This window comes from Camponotus floridanus, unplaced genomic scaffold, assembly GCF_003227725.1.
Source record: "Camponotus floridanus strain SB8 unplaced genomic scaffold, Cflo_v7.5 scaffold44, whole genome shotgun sequence".
Taxonomy (NCBI): Eukaryota; Metazoa; Arthropoda; class Insecta; order Hymenoptera; family Formicidae; genus Camponotus; species Camponotus floridanus.
This window is the reverse complement of record NW_020229592.1, coordinates 1,325,206-1,350,072: the sequence shown is the minus strand read 5'-3', so window position 1 is coordinate 1,350,072 and position 24,867 is coordinate 1,325,206. Positions and strand designations below refer to the sequence as shown.

The 24,867-nt window shown below is 27.5% G+C and overlaps 1 protein-coding gene across 2 annotated transcripts in view; it reads right to left on the bottom strand.

Moving 5' to 3' along the window:
• The window catches only part of LOC105254355, a 312,818-nt gene that overhangs the window by 233,650 nt on the left and 54,301 nt on the right, over positions 1-24,867 (bottom strand). Inside the window, exon 2 of one of the 2 annotated variants that reach the window (XM_025411870.1) lies at positions 1,478-1,527. The exons of the other annotated variant lie outside the window; for it this stretch is intronic. The gene's annotated coding sequence lies outside the window, so the exon portion shown is untranslated. The remainder of the gene's footprint in view (positions 1-1,477; positions 1,528-24,867) is intronic. 2 annotated transcript variants of the gene reach the window in all.

Genomic DNA, 24,867 nt, shown 5'->3' with positions numbered 1-24,867 from the left:
GAACAATCCTACAAACTCTGATCAAAACGCACGACATTCGTTTCGTGTGTATTGGAACGAGCCAATCAAGCTGATGAGGCATACAATGTGCAAACGCGTATACATGTCATATGTGCAGAATATCCACAAACTTTCTTTGGGATGTGCGAGAAATACTATATTAATTAATTGCAGATTTCAATTAAAATTACATTTAAATTGAATTTGTCTTTTTAAATATAAATATTGAATAACATGCACAACTTATGCAATTAACTGCTAACGTACGAATGTGATCAACTTAATGAATTGCGAAGTAAATATTTATTAATTATTGAGTAATTATTGGTTAATATGTATGGTAATATATAATTTTGCGAATATTCAATAATTAACAGAATGTTTTAAATATTACGATTTTTCACATCACATTATAGTATGTAACATGTTGTTAAATATTGTAAAAATCAAGATCTATAAAAATCATAAAAATTTACTTTATAAATAAAAATATCTCAATTTAAAAATTTTGGATTAATCACCCCGACTATAGAAAATATTTTACATAGTGACACTATAATTATGTTCTTCTAAAGAATTAATATTTGCTATTAATATTTGACTAATATTTTAACTTTAATTAATTTTTGATATTTATTCCTACATCTTTTTCTTCCTTATAAACTTTTATCATCTTTGTTGTACGAATATATGTATATACATATATGTATTAATATATTTTTTATACATATATAGTGCAACTCTTTATGGTGAATTTAATAATTGTTTTTATGTGAATCTTAATAAGAAATAATAAAATATTATTATATAAACTATTATTATTTTTTGTATTATTTCCAAGTATTTTTATACTCTATTCTGTTCAAACGTAGCAAAATACAATTGACAAGATAAATCGATATTGCAACAATAGGATAGCGAAATAAAAAAGACAAGTGGTTACCGTTACACATTCTTTTGTATTTTCAAATAATTGTTTCGGATCAACTATCGTTAGCGAATTGTATATATGCACACAAAGCTGGAATAGAAAAAGTAAGGAAAAAGTAAAAAATTTGTTGCATTTTTTTCATTTACAATAACTAGTTAATAACTAACTATTGTCCATTATGTGAGTATATATTTGTAACATATATATATAATCGTACATAATCAAGTTAGATTGTACAAATTAATTTAATTAACAATTATTGTTATTTACTTTAATAACGTTTAAATGATCATTTTATAATAAATTTCAAAATTAGTAAGTAAAAAATTACAAAAAAGTTTTTAAATTTTCTGCAACGATCATCTTAAACCTACATATGTATATTAATGTTAAATATATTTAAATAGATATTTTCAATATATTAAATAGATATTTTCAATATATTATGGTTTTTCAACAGTACATGATAACTAGTTTAAATTTAATAAATAAAACTTTAATATTTTGATTTTAATTACACAATTTCTATATTAATTTATTACTCACCATAATGATGATACGTTTAATATAACTGCGTTTGGAAACACGAAACTAATCTGTAAATAAAATTAAAATAATATTCAAAATTATTTTTAAATATATTTTTACTAAATAAACATATGAAGTTAAAAAATTTTTATAATATTAATTTTTTCTAACATTTAAAAATAGAGTAATAATTAGTAATAATTAAAATTACAACATACTGTCAATATTTACAGATAGTAAAATTAATTATTAATTATTAGATGGATATTAGAATTAATAAACATTGAAAAATCAATGATATTAATCTGTGAAAACATGATCATCATAAGGCGATGCTCAATTGTCGACAAAGAAATGAACGTTGAGAAAATACGTTCAATAGATATAAATATTTACCAATCAATGTATGCAGTCACCGCAATTGCTCTGTTCGAACGAGTCACTCGAGAAAAATCGCAGCTAATTATGATCACAGGCGTTAATTACTGTTACGGTACGGCAATCACTCCACACTCTTCATTATTATCCGCACGACTCACTTTGAAACGCACAAACAACGCGAAACGCCACAATCGTCTCTGTTTCCACATTCAACACTGCCAGATTTCATTACGCGACATATTTCAAATAAAACGGAAGATTCAAATTACATCAATTTCAGATCAATGCGTCACTCGACAATATTGCACTCCGAATGTAGGTGCACGCGACAAGATGATACTACGCGACTCAAGCGAGAAGCTCTCATTTGACACGCGTCGATTATGTACAGAATGTCCCAAATGTCCCGGAATAGTCGAATATTTCATAAACTATGCACTTTAGAAAGAAATGTTTCAGACAAAAGTTATATGGCTTGAAAGGGACCATAAAATGTCATTGTTTTGACCTCGAAAAGTCATTTAAAGGTCACGTAAAGGTCACTTTCAATTTTTTAAATGGAACCATCTATGGTTTATTGAATATTCTGATAGCTCACGTCGAGAGCTTTCCAAAACACTACAATTAAATTAGTTTTTATTAAATATTTTCCGAGTTATGAGGCTTAAAATCATTTCTTAATTTTACATAAACCGTAAAATATCTTATAAAATATTCATTTTTCGATTATCTTACCTTAATCCTTTTATGTACAAAATAATGAGAGGGATCAATTGGTATAAAGAAAACGCATAGTTGTTTTTAAAAAAAAATATGTATTTGTTAATTGCAAATTACATATTTTTTTTTCTTAAAAATAACTGTTTTTTCTTTACACCAATTGATTTCTCTTATTATTTTGTACATAAAAGTATTGAGGTGAGATAATTGAAAAATGAATATTTTACTAGATATTTTATGGTTTATGTAAAATTATGAAATTATTTCAAGCCTCATAATTCGAAAAGTACTCAATGAAGAAATACTTTATTATAGTTTTGGAAAGCTCTCGAGATAAGCTAAACGAATATGCAATAAAAAATAGAGGATTCCATTTAAGAAATTGACGGTGACCTTCACGTGATCTTCAAATAACTCTCCAAGGTCAAATCATTGTCACCGTCTGATCGCCCCCTTCAAACCATACAACTTTTGTTTGAAACATTTCTTTCTAAAGTACATAGTTTATTCGACGATCCGTTCCGGGACTTTTAGGACACCCTGTATATATATTATACGTATAAAATGACGCGTTGGAACTCGTGATGTTGAATGGAAAATATATCTTGCACAATCGCCTTATAATTAATTATAATCGCGAAATAAATGCCGTTAATTACTAACTAATCGCTATCAAATATCTTCATTTGATACTCTCGACAAGCATGTAAACGAAATGAGAGCTCGATAAATTGAACACAAACCCCGGATTTGTATGAATAGCGTCGATTAGTAACATGTGAATATTAAACATAATCGCACATACACGATCTAATTTAATGCATTTGAAGTAATTGATTTGGTATTCCCGGTACTCGTTCGCACGTAAGTTTAGCCTTCGGTCGAATAGAGTGTTTAAAATATACGAAACTCCACAGAATTGACTCGTCGCCGACAGTGTTTGCTGGTATCTAGATAAAATTATCTAGATAATTATCTAGATAAAGAAATGGATCATCTTTATCTTTAACTAGATGAAGAAATACAAAGTATCTTTATCTTTATCTTAGATAAAAAATATATGTCATCTTATTTAAAAATTGTCTAAGATGGCGTTTTCATTATGCAAAAGAGTTTTCCAGGCAAACTTCTAAAAATCTATCTAAAATATATTTTTTATTTGGAAAATAATATTAAATTATTACTTTATCTTGTACTTGTTTTACTTAAATTTGTGCAATGCATTAATGTATATTTTATAAAAATAATATATTGTTACACAATAATGTATTGTTACACATTGATTATTATATTATAAATATATTATAAATATAAATTAATAAATAAATATTTATCATATCATTTATATACTTTTTTGTTATTATTTAAATATTCTTTAGGAAAAGAGAAAAAATATGTGTTTATGATTTTAATATCCCATTTATAATCTGCGTCACATTTTTTACAAATATTTATAGTCTTATAAATAAACAAAAATATCTAGATAATTATTTAGATTATCGCAATAATCATCTCATCTTTCATTTAGATTAAGTAAAAGCAAAATCGTTTTTTATCTCATCTAAGATAAATTTACGGATTTTTATCGTTATCTTTATCTAAATAATTTTGAAATTATTTACAGCAAACACTGGTCGCCGAAAATGACGCGAGTCAAGCGAGAAACTGTCATGATGCGTCAATCATGCATATGTCATGTATAAAGATGCGTTGAGCCATATGATGATAAGCGCAATTATCTTGCATAATTTCTTATAATGATTAATTATATAACCGCAAAATAAATATTGTTAATTACTAACTAATCACTATAACTAATTATTAATTATATAAAATTAAATATCTTCATTCGATATTTGTGACGCGTTTCGACAGCATGTAACAAAATGATAGCACGATAAATAGAACGCAGATCCCGGTCTTGTGTGAATAGCCGATTAGCAACAGCGAATATTAAACATAATCGCGCACGCACGCATTTAATTTAACGCTAATTTAACGCATTAGAATAATCGATTCGACACACCTGACATTCGTTTGCACATAAATTTCGATCGGACAAAATGTTCGATATACGAAACTCCATAGAACTTGATTCATTGCTTGCGATAGCAAAGTGATACTACGAGAATTCAAGCGAGAAACTGTCACGAAGTATCGATCACACGTGCGAATATATACAGGGTGTCCCAGACTTCATAAATCAGCCGTTAATGGTAGATTTCTGAGATCATTTGGAAACGAAAATCTTAATATCAAAATGTTAAGAAAGATGTAGTTTCAGCGCTATAAAAGATTAAAGGTTACCAATCGGCGCGTTTCTCTTATGCTCAGGAATATAGCTCATCAAGGGGAGCGTACAGCGCGTACAGCGCGATATAATATCGATATCGATAGAGGGATGAATATAAAATAAAAAATAGAATTCTGTAATGAGCGCGATTGTGTTTTCCATGCAACAGTAGTCAGTAGTTTGGACATTTTTATGAAGTCTTTCTCAACATTTTGGTATCAGAATTTTCATCTCCAAATGATCTCAGGAATCTATCATTAACGGCTGATTTCGTTAAGTCTGGGACACCCTGTATAATAACGCGTTGAGCATTGAAATATCTTACGTGTAAATATTTTGTACGATTGTTTCGTAACGATTAATTGCACTATTTCGAACGATGCTCTAATGATTCATAAAGACAGGAAACGCTTGTCGCGTGATGAAAAGCTTCGCGGTAACTAATCAACCTTTTGCTTTTTAAAAGCGGTTAATTGGCTATTGTGTCGCTCTTTGCTGCACTGCGCGCGTTTTCACTTCCTGTCTACATGAACGATAAAAGCTCAATTAGATACGCTATATCATCACAATGAGTGATGTATGATACATCGATTGGTTATCAAATAATTAATCTTACTTTGCTCCTTATTTTTATTACTCATTATATATTATGTATTCATTATACAATTTATGTATTATATATTTATATACAGAGTGCGCAAAAAATGCCGGACCGGTAAAATATCTTAAAAATGAGACATTTTAGAAAAACATATTTTATACAAAAGTTGTTAAGTTTCAACAAATGCATTAAACAGCAAAACTTATTTGACCTGCGTAACCATGGAGGAGTTCTCAAGGTCAATTTTAAAATTTTAAATGGGATCCTCCAATTTTTATTCAATATTTTTATAGCTTATCTCGAGGGCTTTCCAAAACACTATAATTAAATTATTTTTCATTGAGTAGTCTTCGAGTTATGAGACTTGAAATAATTTCTTAATTTTACATAAATCATAAAATATCTAGTAAAATATCTTTTTTTCGATTATTTTATCTTAATACTCTTATGTGTAAAATAATAAGAGGAATCAATTGATGTAAAGAAAATACATAGTTGTTTTTAAGAAAAAATATGTAATTGTTAATTGCAAATTACATCATTTTTCTTAAAAACAATTATGTATTTTCTTTATACCAATTGATTCCTATTATTGGTCATAGAATTTTTTAAATATTTTTCCAATATTCTCCGCTAAAAATACTATCAGAATTTACTTTTACATTATGGCGCCAAAGTTATGGGAATAGGTGTCACCTTAATTTCTCAGTGGAAATTATAAATCACTAATTAAGTTACGTTCCATTTAACTCTACAAGTGCTCGAAAGCGTTTGATTGATTAAAATTTGCCTTAATTAGTCAATCGAACGTTTATAAGCATCATGTCAAAATCTAGATATTATTTATAAAAAATAGATACGATATTTGGAGCATAGAATTATTAATAAATACATTTAATTTAGAATTCTTATCATGTTGCTTTCAAAACATATAATTATTTTCGTCTGGAAAATACTTATATTTGTTTCTCGCGATGCGAGTTGCTTGTTCGACTTGTCTAATCGTTACGTATCTATCTCTTTATGTCAATTCAATATGGTGGTGAAATCATTTTCACGGTCTTTCGCGTGTTTTTCATCGATCGGGAGTGAAACGCGGGTATAAACAAATGTCCGGGATGTCGAATCGAGAAACGAGTGATCGCAATAATGTAAAAAACGATAATATTGACGTAAATTATCGTTAACATCGCGTACTTCTCGATATTCATGACCCGCGTCACCAGTACTTCGACGATACTTAAACTGGAATGTATACATTTCATTGGAGTTCGCGTACCAATCTAATATCGATCGATGAGGAATGTTGATTGAGTTCTTTTATATTGTCGACGTGTATCAAATTAGAAAAAAGTCAAGCGAAATGACAAATAACGGTAATATTGCGTAAACGTATACTAAGCTTGTACGAGAGAGAAAAAGAGACAGAGAGAGAGAGAGAGAGACAAGCAAAAAAAAGGTTTACATTCTGCACGATATATTTTCATATACTTTCATATCGATGTAATGCACGATACAAGTACCGATAACACAAGGATGTGATAAATATGTGTTTGGTATGATGATGTATAGACGGAGCTTTAGCGTCTGTTTGTTTACATTTGCTTTGCTTAGCGAGACGGAGAGGAACGTTTTCTTTACAAATTAAAACTTGTTAGACAAGCGTGTATACAGGGTGTCCTAAAAGTCCCGGACCGGTCGAATATTTCATAAACTATGCACTTTAGAAAGAAATGTTTCAAACAAAAGTTGTATGGCTTGAAGGAGGCCATCAGACGGTGGCAATGATTTGACCTTGGAGAATCATTTGAAGATTACGTGAAGGTCACCGTCAATTTCTTAAATGGAACTCCCTATTTTTTATTGCATATTTGTTTAGCTTATCTCGAGAGCTTTCCAAAACTATAATAAAGTATTTCTTCATTGAGTACTTTCCGAATTATGAGGCTTGAAATCATTTCTTAATTTTACATAAACCGTAAAATATCTTGTAAAATATTCATTTTTCGATTATCTTACCTTAATACTTTTATGTACAAAATAATGAAAGAAATTAATTGGTGTAAAGGAAAAACAACTATGTGTTTTCTTTACACCAATTGATTTCTCTCATTATTTTGTACGTAAAAGTATTAAGGTAAGATAATCGAAAAATGAATATTTTACTAGATATTTTATGGTTTAAAATTAAGAAATGATTTCAAGCCTCATAACTTGAAAAGTACTCAATGAAGAAATACTTTATTATAGTGTTTTGGAAAGCTCTCGAGATAAGCTACACGAATATGTAATAAAAAATAGGGAGTTCCATTTAAGAAATTGAAGGTAACCTTTACGTCACCTTCAAATGACTCTCCAAGTTCAAATCATTGCCACTAGCCCTCTTCAAGCCATACAACTTTTGTCTGAAACATTTCTTTCTAAAGTGCATAGTTTATGAAATATTCGACCGGTCCGGTACTTTTGGGACATCCTGTATGTAATTGTAATTACTCGCGTCTTTCCCTAATCAAATCGCGTGTGAGTGACTCGAAGTGATCGAAAGGTAAGGAAGTGATCTGATGAAGCAAGATAGTGAGAAGTGCTCTCTCTTTTTCCCTTCGGCTCTGCCTCTCGTTGTAAAGAAAAAACAGCCTATCCAAAACTAGTGACTTTCATTTATTACACAGGGTGTATCTGAAATGATGCACTAAAATTTAGGAGCGTATTCTAGAGATCAAAATAAGACTTTTTTTTCCTATAAACATGGGTCCGCAAATGAATCTTCCTCCGAGCTAGAGGCCCCTAAAGTTTGGGGAAAAAATTAAAAATTGGCTGTATTTAAGAAAAAAAAGGTTTTGACGTTACCTATCACCCTCTCTTGGCCTCTAGAATACGCCCCTAAAGTTTAGTGCATCATTTCAGATACACCCTGTATACCTCTGTATTAGAGAAAATTATTATTAATATTTATTTATATTTGACGGTATATGTTATCATTGTCATAATAATTATGCTCTTTTTGACAATTAATTACTTTATTTATATATTTCTTTTATTTTCTTCTATTTGAATTGAATAAAAACTTTAAAAGCTATTGATAGATCTTTGTCCTTCAAAAATTAACATTATTTTTTTTCTTCTATTTTATACAAGTATAAAATGTAACAACGAATAATCTTTCTTTAATTTTTACTTGAAAAATTTTTTATATATTAAAAAAAATCCTTTGTATCTCAATCTTATTTCATTCTATTGATGATATATAGATTATGATTTCTGTTACATTGAAAATCATATATATTCCCAAACATCAAGTAATAGTTATATAATTGTTAGTTGTAATTTCCCACTGAATAATATAACTATTACATAATATGTAACAATATTATATATGTAACATATATAATATATATAATTGAGAATTATGTATATTATATATAACGTAACAAAAAAAATATCATAATATATGTATATCATCATAAAATAAAATAAGATAAAATAAAACTGAAATACGAAGAATTTTTCTATGTATTCAATATATAATTCTCAATATAACAGAAATCATAATATATTTCTCTTTTTATTATTTAATCCAAATTTAGAATGCATTCCAATTTTTCTGCTTAAATTTTTCCCATTTTACTCTCTTTATCTTTGTTCACGTTCACATTTGATTTTTTTTTATTTATTTATTTTTTTATTCAATGTGCCAAAAGTTCCTCGAAAAGCTTTTAGTAACTAAATTATTTTAAGAGAAATAAATATAATTAAGAAATTAATATTCAATCATCGTTGATTTATTATCGATATTATTGATATCGATAATAAATCAACGATAATTGAATATTAATTTCTTAATTATATTGTAAATTTTATATAATTTCATTAAATTGAATTGTCCATCACAAAGATTTATAATTTTGTTATAACAAATGTCGTGCAATCGTTTTCAAGCCAATTTAAATGATATTTTCAAATTAAAAAGAAAAACAGATATAAAAAAGATAGTCAAGGTTTTCTGCATTTCGTTTCGATGAACCCGAAAGTCTGATCGAACCGAAGTTCGATGCATGGACAAGATCAGCTTTTGCGCGATTCGGTGTTAAAACAACAAATTCTTCTCGTTTCCTGCCTCTTCTTTTCTCGACGCGGTGGTTATGGTAGCGAAAGTATCTGTTATCGTTATATGATGCGGAAAAATTGACTGAGTACCCTCCTTCGCCATGTTTTTCTTTTTACGTCACGGATAGCGATATTTTCAGTACAGAAATATTTTCATATCACAAGCAGACTTTCTTTCTCAGTAAGATTTTCACAAATATACTTCTCTTTTCTGGAAATATTTTTGTATTATGAACTAAGTACAATTTAATTGCTTCCATTTGACTATATAACTACTTTATTTATTGTTTTTATATTATAATTATTTTGAAAGTAATTTTTTATATTTATAGTAATTTTTGAAATATATAATTCTCTTTGATATAAAATAATTAATTTAATTCAATATGAACTATCTATTTTAATATTATATTTACTTGATTAATCGGTGGATTATTTTATATTATATTATAGTAAATTTAATATTATAATAAATTTAATTTTGATATAGGGTGTCCCATTTTAAATAATACGCTCAAATATCTCCAAAACGGTACGTTGAATAAAAAAATGTTTCAAACAAAAGCTGTATGGCTTGAAGGAGACCATTAGATGGTGACAATGATTTGATCTTGAAGAGTCGTTTGAAGGTCACATAAAGGTCACCATCAATTTCTTAAACGGAACTCCCTATTTTTTATTGCATATTCTTGTAGATTATCTCGAGAGTTTTCCAAAACACTACAATACAACAAACACTATAATAAAATATTTTTCCCTCAAGTACTTTTTGAATTATAAGGCTTGAAATCATTTCTTAATTTTACGTAAACCGTAAAATATCTTGTAAAATATTCATTTTTCGATTATCTTACCGTAATACTTTTATGTACAAAATAATAAGAGGAATCAATTGATGTAAAAAAAACACATAGTTATTTTTAAGATATAATATGTAATTGTTAATTGCAAATTATTTTGTCTGAAGCGTTTTCCTTTTCTGAGATATTTTCCGCTATTACCCCTACCTGAGGAGATATTCTCGTGGACGGATTAAAATGGCCTACCCTGTATATATATATATATATATATATATATATCTACATTTTATAATATACATTAATATTTTTTATTTAAATTTATATTATGCATAATATCTTTGCAAATAAAAGTAATTTTTTATTCCTAAGGTGAAATTAGAATATTATGAAATCATAAAAATTAAATAAATAAAACAAGCTAAAATAAAGTAAGAAAATTCCATAAAAATATTTTTTTATTTCACGTCAATCAAATATATTTCACATACGCTAAAAATCATTTATCTATGTTCTCATTCCAAGAGATTTGCAGATTATCCTTGAAAGAATTTAAAAATACGTTCACGTTCGGTTTTTCGTTAACCCGTAAAATCCCCGTAATATTTGTGGAGAAAGACGTTTCTTACATGCGGATTATCGCCGGGAAAAAGTATCAAGCAAGTCCCTGTCCGCCGGTCGGCGCAGTATGTAATAGATTAACCCTATTTTTATGTAATATGTCACGATGTGTCACATATGTCACATTTGCATATCATATATGTCATCACATGTTCCTCGAAGGTATGAAAATGTAATCAATCAAATTGCGTTGATCTTCCGGATGTTCCTTGGAGGATGAAACGAAGTATAGATTTAAAAACGAATTATACTGAATCCGCGTTAAAAGTGTGATTTATCCTTTGAATATTTTGCGAAAACTATAAATACATTCGAGAATTTTGTTTAATTCTTATCATGTTGCATTTTTTTATAGAAAATAAAATATATAATAAATATTTAATATAATTTAACGATTAAAACGTGAAAAGAAAAATTATATTAACTGATAATTAATATAAAAATAAATAATTTCTAAGTCAAAAACATATTTGAATACTTGAATTTGTGTTTAAATTTTATAGATTTATACAAATTTATACAAATAATTTATACAAATTACAAATTATACAATTTATATAGATTATATAAATTATAAATTGTGTATAGATTATATGTATAAGTTATAACTATATAAATTAGAAATTAGAAATATATTTATCATATTTAATTGAGTAAGAAAAGAAATAGTATAGAAACAATTTATTTTTCATGATATTTAATTGCTAATTTAATTGTAATTTGAAATGCTTTAGTTTGATACAATGAAATTAGACGTTTAATAAATCTAGCATCACGAATACATATATACATTTTGTAATTTAATAAAAAAAGAAATATAAAATATTTTTTTATTATTCAGAAGTGAGAAAGTAATAAATGCAGAAACGAGTAAAATAACGACATCGATCAACAATTAATTTAACACGCATAAAGATACAGAAAGTAATGGCTCATTTTTGCTTAAATATCGAATGAAACGCATATGGAGATAGAGAAGGAACATTCAGTTAATGACAAATTAACTCTAATCGAATTTGCAATCGATCGAGTATAGAACAATGTCGCTGCTCAATATTTCGCGACAATTTTTTTACGATTTTATATTATCTCGCATAAGGATGGGAAGAGAAATGGGCTTCGGTAATTAGCAGAATTTAAAAGCACCTTTCTTTCATTTCTGTGCACTCACTAGGCAATTATCGGCAAATAAAATTGTGCGATTGGTTAATTTAAAAGCTCTCCATTTCGATTCATTTTCTTCCTTTCCTTATATTCAGCTGACGGTGAAATATCTATAATGGACGTTCATCGTGAAAGTAATTTTGATGTGAATTTCATGAATTCCTTTTTTATTAGATATATTTCATTAGATATATTTCATTAAATTATATGTGATTTTGTTAGAGAGATGTTAGAGAAATCTATGTAATTGCTTGTGTTTAAATTTATTAAATATGATTGTATTTCATTCTATAAAAAAATATTTCGAGGTTGATTATTTTCGCGAATCAATGACCATATATTCAAATTAAAAATTCGTATATAATCTCTCAATTGGCTCATTCCAATTTTTATATTTTCTTTTATTGTTTTATGACGAATTGAATTTTGTAATAAGTGATTTTGTAAGTGATTTCCTCTCTTCTAGTAAAGCAAAATACTAGAGAAAAATCTTGTAATAAATGATTTTCTCTTTGCTCTCTCTTTCTAAAATAAAGCAGACATGCAACATTTTTACTTCAAATGGACAAAAAAATAATTAGAAACATTGTAATACAAAAAATAAACTAGCTTTTCTTATAATTAAATTAAACAGTTGGCTATACTATTATTAACTATGCAAACTAACATAATTAATAGAAATAATTGTATAAAAAGTTCATGCTGCTAAAATTATTACATTGATTCAATATAATAATTATTATACAAGAGAATATGACTTGCTTCTATTATTCCACGCACATCATCTCTTTATTGCTCTCTCTTTCAACTGGTAAACATTTTAAAAAGATATTGTCCATCAGCGATAACACACTGTACGCTAATAATATTTTCGAAATTTCACATGCATGAAAATACAATCACAAACGAGAGGAAATTCGATGATGCTAGGTGCGAACCACGTGGCGTCTCGCTCCTCACGGGAACTGTATATTTTCCGGTACACATGCGCGACGAAGCGGTACTTCATACGGCGCGGAGTACACTTTCTATTGTTCTGCTCGCAGCCGCATAATCTGTTTCTCGAAAGACCAGTAATAATGTCAGTACGTAATGCGGCTCTTTTGTATGCAACGTGCGGCTACCGTTGTCGCGTCGCGCGCGAGATATTTTCCGGAATTTCCGAGCAAAAACGGAGCGCGCGAAATCGCACTCTGATACCGTCGCGTTTCTCTATATTATGCACGCAATAATTCGCATTCCGACCACGAAATAACGTGATGGTGTCCAGTCAGTTCCCATTCGTTGCGATAACGATTATTATGACGTGTCGTAAAAACTAAAAAAGTTAGCGAGCATTTTGGATAATACGCAATATTGTACTTCCGGCTTCTTTTTATCTACTCTCTTTTTTTGTTTTTATACAGATCGTTAGTGAACACTGAAAAACTGATAATTGAAATATTAATAATATTTAATTTATAAATATATTGTGGAATATAAAATATTCTTTATATTAATTGAATTTCAGAAAAAAATGTAGAATAGAATTTTATTTAATTTTAAATAGATTCTACTTTTTTAACATAATTTGTTTATTTAAAATTTACATTAACTTTTCGGGATGTATATTTTAAAAATCAAGAACTAAGTTGTAAAAGATATAGTTAAAAATATATAAAGATAAATAAAGATATGATGGGTAAAGATTTAAATGTATTAAAAAGAAGCAAGTTAGACATTTTAAAGATTTATAATTAAAAGATCAAATTTCCATCAACATTGAAATAAATGTTTTTCCAATAATAAAATTTGAAATGATAAAAATATATAACTACATATATTTTATACTTTGTTTTAAACGGACTAGAATGTGCATTTTTAAATTTTTTATTTTTGAAGAATGCAATAAATGCATCGAACTATATCTTGGTTCACTGGATAATCTCCCTCTTCGAAAGTACTACAGCCCCGACACGAGTCGGAAGTTTTCATATTTCACCTTCGGAGGAGTTTCTCCACAATCGAAATAAATTGCGTCCACAAAATGCATTTTCGTCGTGATGTCGGCGACATTGGCTGAGAGATATTTTCTCGAATACGAAAACTTCTGTGATGCTGCTACAAGTGCATTCCCTGCTAGAAATTACGTTAGAAAGCATGACATAATTTCTCTCTTTGCTCCAGTTAGCAAATCTACAGCAATATACTGTACGAATTAGATGAATGTCTCGTTAAAAAGTAGACAGTAAAACGAAAGAAAAGCCAATTTTTTTTAAATGACTTTAGTAAAATAATTTAAATTTAAAAACAAAAATTACACATGTACATGCTAATTTATATCTCAAAAGTTGCGATTATAATTTCAATAAAATTGTTTTATAAATCCAAAACTAATTTTTGCTTTGATTTAAATAAGCAATTTCAACATATTCCTTTAATCAATAATTAAATTTAATATATAATTAGATTGAAGTGCTTAGATTGCTTTATATCTAAATATCTACTTAATCTCTTAATAATATTTTAATAAGTTTTAAATTAATCCTAATTTTAATAAGTTTTAAATTAGTCCTAAACTTCATCTCTTTGCCGAAAAATCCATATTTTAATTCAGAAATCGAATACTTTTTTATATGTTTTATTATTCTATATAAAATCATTTAATTATTGAATATATTTAGGATTAAATGTCTTTCACAATCATATATATGTAAATAAATTACAATTGTAAAATTAAATAAAGATTGCTGTCTTTTGTTATGTGTGCATTTATGAATGAAAACTGAATTTTCTTAATATGAGTTTAGAAATGAATAGCTCAATTAATGCATGCCATTTAATATTTGATTATCCAAGGGATATTTACATATACAGGGTGAGTCATTTTAATCAATACACTCGAATATCTCGAAAACAGCACTCTTCAGAAAGAAATGTTTCAAACAAAAATTGTAGGGTGTGAAGGGGGACATAAGATGGTAGCATTGGTTTGACCTTGGAAAGTCATTTGAAGGTCACATAAAAGTCACCTTCAATTTCTTAAATTGAACCCACTATTTTTCATTACATATTCTTGTAGCTTATCTCGAGAGCTTTCCAAAACACTACAGACAAATGTTTTTTCATTAAGTACTTTTTGAGTTATAAGGCTTCAAAGTTTGCAGTACTTCGATATAAAATGCAAAATATCTCGTAAAATATTTAGTTTTCGGTAGTCTTACCCTAATACTTTTATGCACAGGATAATGAGACAAAACTATTGGTGCAAAGAAAACGTATGATTGTTTATAATAAAAAATGTGTAATTTGCAATGCACTTTTTGTTATAAACAATCATGCGTTTTCTTTGCACCAATAGTTTTGTCTCATTATCCTGTGCATAAAAGTATTAGGGTAAGACTACCGAAAACTAAATATTTTACGAGATATTTTGCATTTTATATCGAAGTACTGCAAACTTTGAAGCCTTATAACTCAAAAAGTACTTAATGAAAAAACATTTGTCTGTAGTGTTTTGGAAAGCTCTCGAGATAAGCTACAAGAATATGTAATGAAAAATAGTGGGTTCAATTTAAGAAATTGAAGGTGACTTTTATGTGACCTTCAAATGACTTTCCAAGGTCAAACCAATGCTACCATCTTATGTCCCCCTTCACACCCTACAATTTTTGTTTGAAACATTTCTTTCTGAAGAGTGCTGTTTTCGAGATATTCGAGTGTATTGATTAAAATGACTCACCCTGTATATTTTAAACCATTTTCGTTAACAGTTTATATTAAGCCACAACCGCAAAATATGTGGTACATCTTTACGCTGCTAGAATGCGAAAGACTAAAGTATGGCGGTGGGAAAGGTGCTGTGGTATTTAGGGTATTATACCACAAGTTAAAGACATTAAAGCTACTAAAGCGCCTTAAAGCGAATAAAACATACATCATCTATATGAATTTAACATTCTATTTTTAATTTTTTAAACATACATCATCTATATGAATTTAACATTCTATTTTTAATATTTAAAATATTTTATTGTAGTGTTTTGGAAAACCCTCGAGATAAGTTACAAAAATATGTAATAAAAATAGGGAGTTCCATTTAAGAAATTGACGTGACTTCACGTAACCTTCAAATGACTCTCCAAAGTCAAATCATTGCCACCATCTGATGGCCCCCTTCAAGCCATATAATTTTTGTTTGAAACATTTTTTTATTTAACATACCATTTCAAAGATATTTGAGATATTATTTTAAATGACACCCTGTATGTATATTAGCCAAAATTATTATTTATATTAAGAAAATTCTATGTTTACTTTTATTGAAAACCTTATAATAATATTATTTTAAAAAAATATTAGAAATTTGTATTAACAAAATCATGTTATTTACGAAATTTTTTTAAAACCATTGAGGAATCTCACTATTTATTGTCTATAATAATTTAAATTGATATTTGTAAGAATTTTTACATTTCTTCAAAAAGTAAATTTTCTTTCTGCTATATGTTACAATTAGAAACAAATAAATTTGATCAGTATTAGTATTGATTTTCCAATTTCGTTCTTTTTACGTCGGTTTTGTGATTAGTATAAGAACGACTAATAAAAAAAAAAAAAGATAATCTCGCGTCGGTCAACCGATTGAGCGTTTTTATGAAACAATCAATCGAGGTCCATTGCAACAATCACAAACGATACTATCGGAGCGCCCTTAGTTCTGAGTTTCACTTCTTTTTTGTGCGCGAACAAAGCCCAGAAAGAAATATCCTTTGCTTATACGGCGATCAAAAAACTTCGGATGGTTCGTAACGATCACCTTCGTCCCTAAGAGTCACTGTCGTTGTCATTTCTGGTAAGAAAAACGCGTGGCATCGACCGTAAAACTGCAACGTACACCATCTTTTTCTTTCTTGAATGCGAAGAAAACCAGACGAAACGAGAAGGACGAGGAGAAAGTTTACTCGAGCGACGGTTTTCCGCAGGGATCATGAAGGTAGCTTTTCTTTTTGAGATCCGCGCGAGATCCTTGCTCTTGAAGTCTGAAGATCACACGGCGCATCGCTCCTTTATCTTGAAATCAAATCTTCAAAGATAAGGCTGTTCCTTTAGATTCACGTAAAGGAATGAAATATTATGTCGAAGTCGTAATAAAATCGACTCGAAGACCAATCATAGTTTTTATAATATGAACATTATGAAGTTTAAACTGCTCTTTTTCGTTTTTAAAATTGTAACTGCTAATTAATTTTTCATAACATTGGTTTTTTTATAGGAAATTTGAGAAAATTGTTTTGCATTTTATTTCATTAAATTAAATGTAATAATTTTTATTCACATTTTCTAAAAAACATTATTTTTCAATTGAAATTTTACAACTCGTCAATATTTTCTGGCATGTTTCAATAAAAATTTTGGCTATTATATATTTTTAAATAATATTTTAAAATCTCGTTGTTAATCTCATTTTTGAAATATTATGTGAACTATCAACGATATTAACTATTTAATAAATTTTCTTTGTCTCATCTAATATTCATCAAAAAAATAATTTATAATATTGGGCAAATACAATTCAAATCAATGATAATATTTTTTTTAACACTTACAATGTTATGAATATATAATTAAAATAATATAAATAATTATTGGCAAAAAAGAATAATAAATTGCAAAAAAAGATTTTATAACAAGTTTATTTTTTTATTTAAATAAATAGCATGGGAATAATTTACAATTAGAAAAATTTTTATTTATATAATTTTTAAAATTTTTAAATTTTTATGCAATAACACGTTAAATATAACACGTTTAATATAACTTGTTATTGCTAAATACTATTTCATTGTTAATAATGAAGTTACAAATCTTGTGATTTTAAAAGAAATATCTGAAAAAATCATACTTATACGATAAATCAGAATATAATTAAATAATTAAAATATATCAGAATATATTAATATAAAATATATTAATACCTATTTTTACAATAAAACAATTATGAGAAATTTTTTATTAAACTGCTTTTTACACATGATATATTTTAAATTATAAGTTATTTAAACTTCGCGAGTTAAAAAGCTACTTAAATTTTTTTTCATTTGTATCAGATTCTTAAAAAATTATTTTTGTGTTACAAATTTTTTTAAATTCTCTTTTAATACAATGACTGTTTCCTCTTTAAATGTAACATTTTAACAGAATATTGATTTAAACTTATAGAAATCCGTTTAGCTACGCAACTGTAATCGACGTCTTGTTATCTGTACCGGATGTGCATGGCGTCGATATAGCTGCCAAACATTTAGCACTAAATAGCATTGCGAGTAACGAATGAGTGCATTGGCATACAGATGCGTGCGTGCACACATCTCAAACACCCACGAATGCGTAAGTGTAATTGCGATTACAATTTCTCATAGCAAAGCAATCCGCGATTTGGCTTTGCTTTGTGCAATCAACAACTTTGTTATATTAACAGTTGAATTTCGTTAATGCCGTAATATAGTAACGATTTTATCTATAATGAATAATCTCTTGCATATAATTTTAATTTTTTTATCAATCAAAATATATATATATATATATATATATATATATATATATATATATGTATATATGATAACGGTCTTTTTTCTTATTTTGATAGCTGTAATTTTTTCTAATACGGTTTTTCCATTTATTTTGTTTTCTCAATGGAATTTTTGAAAAATATTATAAACTTATGAAAATGTAATGAAAATTATGAAAATTGTAATTTGTAAATGATATTTCATGTGTACACAAAGAGAATTATTTATACGACTAATTGGAATAATTGTACAGTAGAATACATCACCGGAATTATATTTTTTATTGATAAACATAATTTAGGTAAAATATGAGATACTCCGATGATCTCTCATTATCAATAATTTTTACAGAATTATTATAATTAATGAAAATATTGATATTGGATATAAAATTATTACAATTATTAAATTTATCATTATGGAAATCGAATTATATATTGAGAAATATTTCAATGATGTATATTCTATTATTACAAAATTCCTTGTAACATTTATTTCACTGTTAATAATTTTTCGAACAACTTTATTACCAATAATTATAACAAACAAGTTTGGAAAAATTACAAAGATTCTATAAACTATAACTAAAATAAAACAAATTATTGTTATTTCTTTTACATTGTCGTAAAAGATCTTATATTTTTAAGAATTCAAAAGATAAAATGCACTTGTTCGATAGCAAAGATTTCTCCGACAAAGAACGCAGTTTACCGAGTGCACTCGGTCTCGCGGATTTCTAGACTGCGATTAAAAGTGTCCTACTTCCCGAGCAGCGAGTGTTTCTCTCATTGTGTCACGATCTTAAGAGCTCGCGGATCAATCAGAGTTGGAAACATTTTCCACGAACACTGCGCTACCTGCTTCCTTTGTTGTCCACGTGAGTCCTTATTTCATCGTGTATCCGTTAATCGATTTAAGGACTTTATGTATTGTTTTCTTTGTTACATAACAAATTTATCTTCATCAACCATGAAAGAAAGTTGAAAGTAAATTATATAACAACCTAAATAGGAACTACTGATCAAAAAAAGCTTTATTTTATTTTTATTATTTTGTAAAAAGATTTATTATATTGATTTTATTTTATTTTAAAAATATAAACTTGTGACTTGTGAAAAAAATGTGTAATATACGTACACATATACAGAGTGTCCCAAAAGTCCCGGACCGGTCAAATATTTCATAAACTATGCATTTTAGAAAGAAATGTTTCGGACAAAAGTTGTATGGCTTGAAGGGGGCCATCAGATAGTGGCAATGATTTGACCTTGGAGAGTCATTTGAAAGTGACGTAAAGGTCACCTTCAATTTCTTAAATGGAACTCCCTATTTTTTATTAAATATTCTGGTAGCTCATGTCGAGAGCTTTCCAAAACACTATAATAAAGTATTTCTTCATTGAGTACTTTTCGAATTTTGAGGCTTGAAATCATTTCTTAATTTTGCATAAACCATAAAATAAAATATCTAGTAAAATATTCATTTTTCAATTATCTTAATACCTTAATACTTTATGTACTTACCTTAATACTTTTATGTACAAAATAATGAGAGGAATCAATTGGTGTAAAGAAAACACATAGTTGTTTTAAAAAAAAATATGTAATTGTTAATTGCAAATTACATATTTTTTTCTTAAAAACAACTATGTTTTTTCTTTACACCAATTGATTCCTCTCATTATTACAGAAAGATATTTTACGATTTACGTAAAATTAAGAAATGATTTCAAGCCTTATAACTCAAAAAATACTTGAGGGAAAAATATTTTATTATAGTGTTTTGGAAAACCCTCGAGATAATCTATAAGAATATGTAATAAAAAATAGGGAGTTTCATTTAAGAAATTGACGATGATCTTCATGTGACTTTCAAATGACTCTCCTATGTCAAATCATTGTCACTATCTGATGGTCCTCTTCAAGCCATACAACTTTTGTCTGAAACATTTCTTTCTAAAATGCATAGTTTATGAAACATTCGACCGGTCCGGGACTTTTGGGACACTCTGTATGCGTTTTTCATTATATGTAAACTCTGAAATGATCTTGTGATTGCTGTCGTTTATCATAATTTTAATGAAAACTGTTTAACGCTATTTATTATTATTAAGATCGAAAATATATTCTCGCTTCGATTGTGTCTGACGCTCGATCTAGGGCGCTCAGCCTAAACTCGTCTAAAGTAAATCAAAGCAATTTGACCCATGCATTTATGTAATATCCATTTCGGGGACGGTGGAAGCAATCGTGTTTGGATAGCGAGTACATCGTTTCGGCGCGTGTCGGCCGGGCTCCGTCGAAATATATTGCACTTTCGGGACGCGAGATCAGCTGCGACTGTAATTTCGGTACAACATTTATCTCGCGGCAATGCCGCGACTGAGATCTTTATTGAGTTGAATTCGAATATATATTACGTTTAAACGATGGCGTAAACTACGCAAAAACTGTTCGTTGCACACTCTGATACAATCGTATCATCAGATTTTTTTTCACACCACGCGTAATTGGACGATGTATAACTACAAACAATTCAGTACAGGATTGAACATTAGATTACCAATTTTCTTGGTTGATTGAATGAATGTGCTATTACAGTCTAAATTATTTATTGCTTGAAATTATTAAAAATGAAATAAAAAACATGAGAGTTAGAAAAACATTATTCTTTTAATATAATAAATTCTTTTAATAAAGTGTATATTTTTATAGTTTTTGAATACAAATATAATAATTTTTTATAAAATAAAAAATGTACATATACACACAAAGAAATGATAAAAAAATATGTTTGATAAATAGTTTCTGAGATATTAACGAGGAATAAATCACTATTCAAAAAGTATAAAACAGTAATTATTATTTTTGACAATACATTTTATTGCTAACATTGCCATTGTTTTATTTTTGTATTGTTAATAATGTTGATATTCCTATTATTATTTTATTGTTAATATTGCCAATATTATCGCAGAATTAAAACAATATTTCTCTACATATTATTTTTATTCGTATGTTGCTAGTATTATTTCAGTACATATTTTTCTAAAACATGTATTTCTTAAAATTATACTGTACTGCCGCAATTTCTAATGATAATGATTATAATGGTTGATACCCTCGGTTATTAATGATTAATAATTAAATTGCTATTTCATTTCCATTCAACTGCGTTGCATATAATTCTTCTTTTAAAATAAGAATTTTAGAATACTTTATATATATATATATATACAGGGTGAGGCATCTAAAACAGACCACCTGAATAACTCCGTTGGTAAGCCGAATATAAAAAAATTGTTCAGACAAAAGTTGTATGGTTTCAAGGGGGACATATGATGGTGTCATTAGTTTAATCTTGAAGAGCCACCCGAAGGTCACGTGAAGGTCAGCTCCAACTTTTTAAATGGGACACCTTATATGCTTTTGCATATTCTTGTAGCTCATCTCAAGAGCTTTCCAAAACACTACAATTATATTAGTTTTCATTAAATACTTTCCAAGTTATGAGGCTTGAAATCATTTTTTAATTTTACATAAACCGTAAAATATCTTGTAAAATATTCATTTTTCGATTATTTTACCTTAATACTTTTATGTACAAAATAATGAGAAGAATCAATTGGTGTAAAGAAAACACATAATTGCTTCGAACAAAAAAATGTAATTTGCAATTAACAATTACATTTTTTTGTTCGAAGCAATTATGTGTTTTCTTTACACCAATTGATTCTTCTCATTATTTTGTACATAAAAGTATTAAGGTAAAATAATCGAAAAATGAATATTTTACAAGATATTTTACGGTTTATGTAAAATTAAAAAATGATTTCAAGCCTCATAACTTGGAAAGTATTTAATGAAAACTAATATAATTGTAGTGTTTTGGAAAGCTCTTGAGATGAGCTACAAGAATATGCAAAAGCATATAAGGTGTCCCATTTAAAAAGTTGGAGCTGACCTTCACGTGACCTTCGGGTGGCTCTTCAAGATTAAACTAATGACACCATCATATGTCCCCCTTGAAACCATACAACTTTTGTCTGAACAATTTTTTTATATTCGGCTTACCAACGGAGTTATTCAGGTGGCCTGTTTTAGATGCCTCACCCTGTATATATATATATATATATATATATATATATAAACAACAAGGAGCTAATTCTTAATTGAATGAATTTCCGTATTTTTGTATAAACGTACACTGAGAAAAAAATCTGATTGCATTAATTAGAATTCTGGTAAATTTAATCAATATGTCTGTTGGAAAATGGACGAATCAGAATTCCTTTAAGAATTACCAGATAAGTATAATTAACTCTTTCTTGTTAAATTTACCAAGTTTTCTTGTTAATAATACTAAATTTACTTTAAAAATGGCATCACTGTGACCATGTTTAGTTAATATAACAAAAAGTTTTATAGATCCAATTAGAATACTAATCAAATCCTTGTAGTAAAATCAATTAAATGTTCTAGTTATAAAAAACCGAGTCTTATTGTGATAACTAGAAATTCTGCTTGGTTCAACCAAAATGCCTTCTATCATTTACGTCTTGTTGATCCAATCGAACGATTTTTCTCAGTGTAGGAATTTATATAGATTTACTAATTAATATAGCTTTACTAATTACAAGATAATAACAATTTTTTAATTAATATGTTTATTATATATTTTTATTATATATGTATATTCAATACTAATTGTCAATTTTTTTAACAAACGAATTAACAAAGAGTGATAAAATAATCTGAAAGGTGGGCCTTTTAAATCACTTTTAACGGAATGAATATTCGCTCAATCGGCTAATACGTAGTTACTTTACGAAACTCGTTAAACATTCATTCTACTGAATTTTTTAATTGGCACATGTGCCGCATTTTGTACGAATTCCTTAAATTTTCACCAGCTTGTGAGTGGATTTTTATCAGTGCATTTCATTGAAAAAGAATTCAATCTGTGAGCCTTCACAGATTTCCAAAGTATTATAGATCGATTGTTAACTATATTATTGTACATACCAGAAGTATTGTATTACTGGAATTATTTTTATTTTATGAAAACTCTCTCTCTCTCTCTCTCTCTCTCTCTCTCTATATATATATATATATATATATATATATATATATATTTTTTTTTTAAAATATTATTCATTATTATTTCTATCATTTTCCTTCTGCAGTACGTACAAATTAAATCTGTGAATAAATATAATATTTATGCATATTTCTAATATATTTAACTCTTTTATGTACATATTTTTCTTTCTACACGGTTTTTTCTAATAACGCGATTTCTTATTATTGTGAAACGTATCTGCCACATAAAAAGAGATATCTTTTGCATTCGTGTATTTTTTAATACGATTTTTTTAAATAATGGTATTTTAATACATAGAATTTGACGGCGATTTTTTCCATTCTTACACAAATCATTTTAACGTGTAAAAAGAGTTGGATTGGTAAACGATACAAAAGTATTCCTTTTTTATAAAAAAAAATGCGTAATTCTACTTTCTACAAGAAATATTCTGCTGTAGATATTAAGAATGTAAAAGTTATAACTAGAAAATTAATAATAAGTAGAATAATTCTTGTAGAAAGCAGAATTACGCATTTTTTTAATAAAAAAAGAATACTTTTGTATCTTAAATAACCAAAAAATGAAAAAAAAAAATCGCGTAAATCTAGATTAAAAAACATTATTTAAAAAAAAATTATAAAAAATACACGAATCAAAAATATTTTTTATGTAGATACGTAAATAAAAAAATACGTATAGAAAAAAATGTAAAAAAAAAAATAAAAATAAAAAATAAAATATAATAAAAATATAATATATATATATATATTATTATGTCTATAAAAATATATTATTCATTATTATTTCTATCATTTTTTTTCCTTTTTTTTTTGCTGCAGGATCTGTGAACAATATTTTATCGCAATTTACTACTATAAGTTGAGTCTCTGAATTTTGATTTTTTTTAAATAATAAAATGCCTTTCTCCGTGATTTGTGCGATGAATAAATTTTTTGTCGATTGCGAAACTGATGTAATCTATAGTTTCGATAAAATTGTACAGAATGTGATATATATATATATATGTACCAATCCGTATGCATCATATAATAGTACTTATATTTTTCAAATATATCTAGATACCATTTTTT